Genomic DNA, 5,539 nt, shown 5'->3' with positions numbered 1-5,539 from the left:
GCAAAGAAAGTTACTACAATTGCTTGGGAGAACAACCCAACAGGAAAAAGAAACAGTTATTAACATATACACACAAAACACAGCATATCAGCTTCATAAAACAAGTACTAATTGACACAAAAAGACCAGATAAATATAAACAAAATTATAATTGGAGACATTAACACGTCACTATCACAAGCAGATTGATTAGACAAAAAAATCAACAAAGAAGTATTAGAGTTGAATAAAAACTTAGAGCAAATGGACTTAATAGCTACTACAGAGTGTTCTACTTCACAACAACGCATTCTTCTGCTTCCTGCCTCCACGTCTGAGCATCTCTTCACCAGGCCACTCTGCTGTGCTCTCCTGTCCTTAGAGTTAGGTGACAATGGACCAAACCTCTACAAAGTGCAAACATGAATCTTCATTTCAATCTTTTTTATAACACCAAGAAGAAATGAATATATGTAAATCAAGAAAAAAGGCATGGGCTGGGTATTATTTTTCTCAGTGAATTATACATAATGAGGAAGAATATCAAAACAACAATTCAAATTTACATCCCGGTTGCTACCGTGGCACTGACTGCATAGGTACCTGTCAGTTCTATTGGCAGATGTCGGGGGGGGGGGTGTCAGAGACACACATTTGGGGGCATTTTGTAGCACTGAATGGGGTACATATGCATTCTCTTTTCTTCAAAACCCAGTGGTAACCTAGTAGAGATGATAATTACCTAAGATTGAGGTCAATGCATTAGAACCATAAATCGACAGAGCCTAACCCTTAACTAGCAATCAGGATGGAATTTACCCTGAAAGACTTGGAAACAATTCTGGATCAAGATGGTCAAATAAGCATACAAATTTTTGTTTTTTCTCTACATCACACTTGACAAAAAAAATCAGAAAAAGAATAAACCTATAATTGTGTCAAAAACTAAAGAAGGTATCATTCAAAGACAAAAAAAGAAAATGATGATGGATGATGTAAATCAAATAATATCTAAAAAATGAAAGAAAAAGTAAAAGGTAACTTGACATTTGAGAAAAATATAGATAAAAGGGAAGTACCAAAATAAACAAATTGACATCTGATTTTAAAGGAACACAGGAAATTCTCATATGATCAAAAGGAATTTTGAATAATTCTGATTAGTATCCCCAAAGAAATTACCAACACTGTCATGTTCCCAAGATTTATTAGTATTCTGTAAAAAAAAAAAACAGTAATTTACAAAGATAAAAGTTTAAGTTCCTGAAATTTACAAAGTTGTATCAATATAAAATTTCTCAAATCCATGAAAAGATATAAAATATGTTGAAAGAAAATTGAGCTGAAATATTGATTTGAGACAAAAGTTAAGAAATGGTTATGGAGTTATGATGAAGATAAAAGAAATACGTTTAAAATATATGATAGACCTGGAAGGCAGATCGAGTCCACAAAGTCATGATCTAGGCTACAATCCTCAATTCAATGTGCTTCTCTTAATTAGACAATATGATTGAGATTAAAGTTGCCTTGGGTTTAAAAATAAAAGCATGCAAATTAAAAATAATAATAACAATAAAGTACTCAACCGTGAAAAAAAATAAAAATAATAAAAATAAAAGCAACACATCCTTACACATTCTTAGCAGCACATGTAGCTTTCTCTAAAAGAGATTATATATTAGCCAAGAAAGCAAGCTAAAAAATAAAAAATTAAAAAAGCTGAAAAAAAGCAAGCTAAAGGATAAATGAATTAAAAATTACACAGGCATATTATCAGATTAAAGTATAATGAACTAGAAAACAATGGCAAAAGAAAATTCAGAAATCGTGAAAATACATGGAAACTAAACAATTGACTCTTAAATAAGCAGTGGTTTACGAAAGAAATCAAGGAAGATATAAGACAGTTTCTAGAACTAAAGGATAATGCCAAAACAATGTAACAGGACTCCAATGAAAGGAATCCTAAGAAGGTAGTTTGTTAACAGAGAATGCCCACATCACAAAAACAAAGTGAGCCCAAATAAATAACCTAAAGATGAATATCAAGGTCCTAGAAAAATAAGAAAGATCCAAACCCAAAGCTGGTGCCAGTAAAAGGCGAAAGATTTATACGATCTGAAGAGAAACTAATGTGGACTAATGGACTCTTTTAGAATATTTTGCTGAGTTAACACACCTATAATATTCAAATAACAGAACTTAACAAAAAAAGGGGATACGGATGAATGTCCATTTTGTATCTGTGTATTCAAGGTGGTTAGGATAGATATATAGTTACATTCTCTTAATGAATAGAGGGATTTGTTCTAATGGTGTTTGTAAATAGGATATCATGTCCGTATCTTGCATAGCAATTAACCACTAGGAAGAATGTATGCAATGTGTTAATTATTGAATCTGTCCTACCAATTTGGTTTGAGACTGTGTCATTGCTCTTTGTTTCTCAATAAAATTATGGGGGGAAAAAGCTGGTGCCAGGAAGGAAATTATAAGGATTAGAGTAGAATCAATGGAATTGAAGAAGTGGCTTTTTTGAAAAAATAAAAATAAACAAGAATGACAAACCTTTTACCTAACCTCACTCAAAAAGGAGAGAAAAAAAACCCAGATGAGTGCAATTAGAAATGAAGGAGGTGAAATCATAATGGATGCTGCCAAAAAAAAAAAATTAACAACTACTTCACAAATCTGTACTCCAATAAATGGGAGAATTGAAAAACATGAATTTCTAGATATATATGAATTACCAAAATGGAGCCAACATTTTAAAACCCTGAACAATTTAATAACAGGCCATGAAATTGAATTAATAATAGTAATTGAGAACCCTACCAACGAATAAAAGCCAAAGTCTGGAAGAATTTACCACTGAGTTCTATTTCCAACAAAAAAGAGAACTACAGACCAATCTCTTTAACGAATCTCTTTAATGCAAAATTCTCAAAAAGATTCTGGCAAACACAATTCAATCAATCTTTGAAAAGACCATATATCATAGCCATATAGGCTTCATCTCAGGGATGAAAACAGGGTTCAGCATATACAAATCAATAAATCACATGAACAGGAGCAAAGATAAAAATCACATGACCACCTCAGTAGAAGCAGGAAAAGCCTTTGATAAAATCAACATTGTTTCATGATAAAAATACTGAAGAATATAACTACAAGAGGGCCTTGTCTCAATCTGATAAAAAGCTATTTATGAGAAACCTACTGCTGACACTATATCAAATAACGAAAATCAAAAAACTTTCTAAAATTGGGAAAAAGACAAGGCTTATCCATTATCACCACTCTTATGCAACATAATGCTAAAAACTGTAGCAAGAGCAATTAGGCAAGAAAAAGAAATCAAAGGGATATGAATAGGAAAGGAAAAAGTCAAATTATTGTTATTTGCAGATTAGCATTAGGTTTTCTTTCAGTTGCCTTTTTTTTTTTTTTTTTTTTTTTGAACCAGGGATTAAACTCAGGCCCTTGTGTTTGCCAGGCAAGCGCTTATTCTACTGAGCCATCTCCCTGGCCCCATAGGTTTTCTTCCAAATTGAGGTATAATTTACAAACCATAAAATTCAACATTTTAACGTGGGTAACTTAGTAAGTTCTAGTATAATAACAAGGTTAATGGTTACCTGAGACTAGGAATGGGAATGAGACTGATTTTAAAAGGTTATAGGTGATCTTTTAGTCTGATGAAGATATTCTAAAACTGTGTTGTGGCTATGGTTTCATAACTATAAATTATTAAATTAAACACATAATGAATGGATTTTATAAGTTACAAAAACTTATACCTCAATGAAGGTTTTTTTAGAAAAGAAAATATGGCTAGGCATGATGGCACATAACTGTATTCCCACCACTCAGGAGGCTGAGGCAGAAGGATCATGAGTTCAAGGCCAGCCTGGACTACATAGTGAAACCCTGTCTCAAAAAAAAGAAAATGTGTCTCAACTAAGGCTGCCTAGAGAAAGAACAGGTCTGGGGAAGGAAATATCTAAGACACCATAATCAAGTAAGTTATTGAACACCAGCTAGTAATGACCCAAGGATAAGAGAGGACATACATGGGTGAAAGATGGGATAATTTGAGTATTAACAAGAATAATAGCTTTCCAACTTGGGCCCTGCAGAATGGCTCCTGCAAAGAAGGGTGGCAAGAAGAAGAAGGGCCATTCTGCCATCAACGAGGTGGTGACCCGAGAGTACACAATCAACATTCACAAGCGCATCCACGGAGTGGGCTTCAAGAAGCGCGCCCCTCGGACACTTAAGGAGATCCGGAAGTTTGCCATGAAGGAAATGGGGACTCCCGATGTGCGCATTGACACCAGGCTCAACAAAGCTGTCTAGGCCAAAGGAATAAGGAATGTTCTATATCGTATCCGAGTACGGTTGTCCAGGAAACGGAATGAGGATGAAGATTCACCAAACAAGCTGTATACCTTGGTAACCTACGTACCTGTTACCACGTTCAAAAATCTCCAGACAGTGAATGTGGATGAGAACTAACTTGGAAATAAAATTACAGAACTGCCAAAAAAAATAATAATAATAAATGCCATTGTTTGCAATTCAATGAATACATTTTTTAGAAGAGAGAACAAACACACCTCACTGGACACCATTGAAAGTAAGTAGGTACCTGATTTTATTTTGAAAATTGGTCACTAAAGAAATAATTAAACATTTCTTTTCCCTTTCTTGAACAAGTAGCCCAGTAGGCATATATGTTGAGGGGAAGTTTATTTTCAGAGTATTCTAGAATTCTCGAATGGTGACACATGCCTATAATCACAACACTCAGGAGATTGAGTCAGGAGGATTACTATAAATTCAAGGCCAATCTGAGCTACCTAATGAGACAAAACAACAACAACCAAAAAAACCCATAGTGGACTCTGGGTAATTGATGTAGAAAATAAGATTGGAAATAAAACAATGCATTCCAAAGTGGCCATTAATGGCTTAAAATATTAGATGAAAATCGTTTGGAAACATTACAATGATAGAATTAGATTGTCACTTATTCATTAAAAGTGGAACAGATATGTACCTTCAGATGTGATTCCATGTGGATAATAATTGCTCCTGTTGAGTATTCTTGAGCAAAGAAAAATTGAACACACATACCAGCAAATCTCAAAAGCAACTGTGGGTTATACAAGACCAGGTAATTTATAGCATAAGAAAGAAAACAAATTCAGAAAGAGAGATATTCTCCAATCAATGGACAATTCTCTGCAACAAGTCAATGGTTTGAAAAGGATACAGTGAGGCACAGACTGCTCTAGATTAAGAAGGATTTAGAGATAATAATTAAATATATATGTATGATTATACATATATATTTATGTAATGTAAATGTAATATAATGCATATATTTATGTAATATATATGATTATAACCAAATACAGTACCCAAACTTAATTGGATCCTGATCTGAACAAACCAACTATTAGACAACTTTCTGAAACAATCTTAGAAATTTAATAATGAACTGAATAAGGAGACCTCTCAGAAGATGGCTGAGCAGTAAACAGCAGCAAAT

General features: G+C 33.6%; 1 pseudogene; it reads left to right on the top strand.

Moving 5' to 3' along the window:
• Window positions 1-4,113: 4,113 nt before the first annotated feature.
• Window positions 4,114-4,525, top strand: LOC105741073 (annotated as a pseudogene).
• Window positions 4,526-5,539: the final 1,014 nt, after the last annotated feature.

Source organism: Octodon degus, unplaced genomic scaffold (genome assembly GCF_000260255.1).
Source record: "Octodon degus isolate 3935 unplaced genomic scaffold, OctDeg1.0 scaffold00280, whole genome shotgun sequence".
NCBI classification, from domain to species: Eukaryota; Metazoa; Chordata; class Mammalia; order Rodentia; family Octodontidae; genus Octodon; species Octodon degus.
This window is presented reverse-complemented; position numbering and strand designations above follow the sequence as displayed.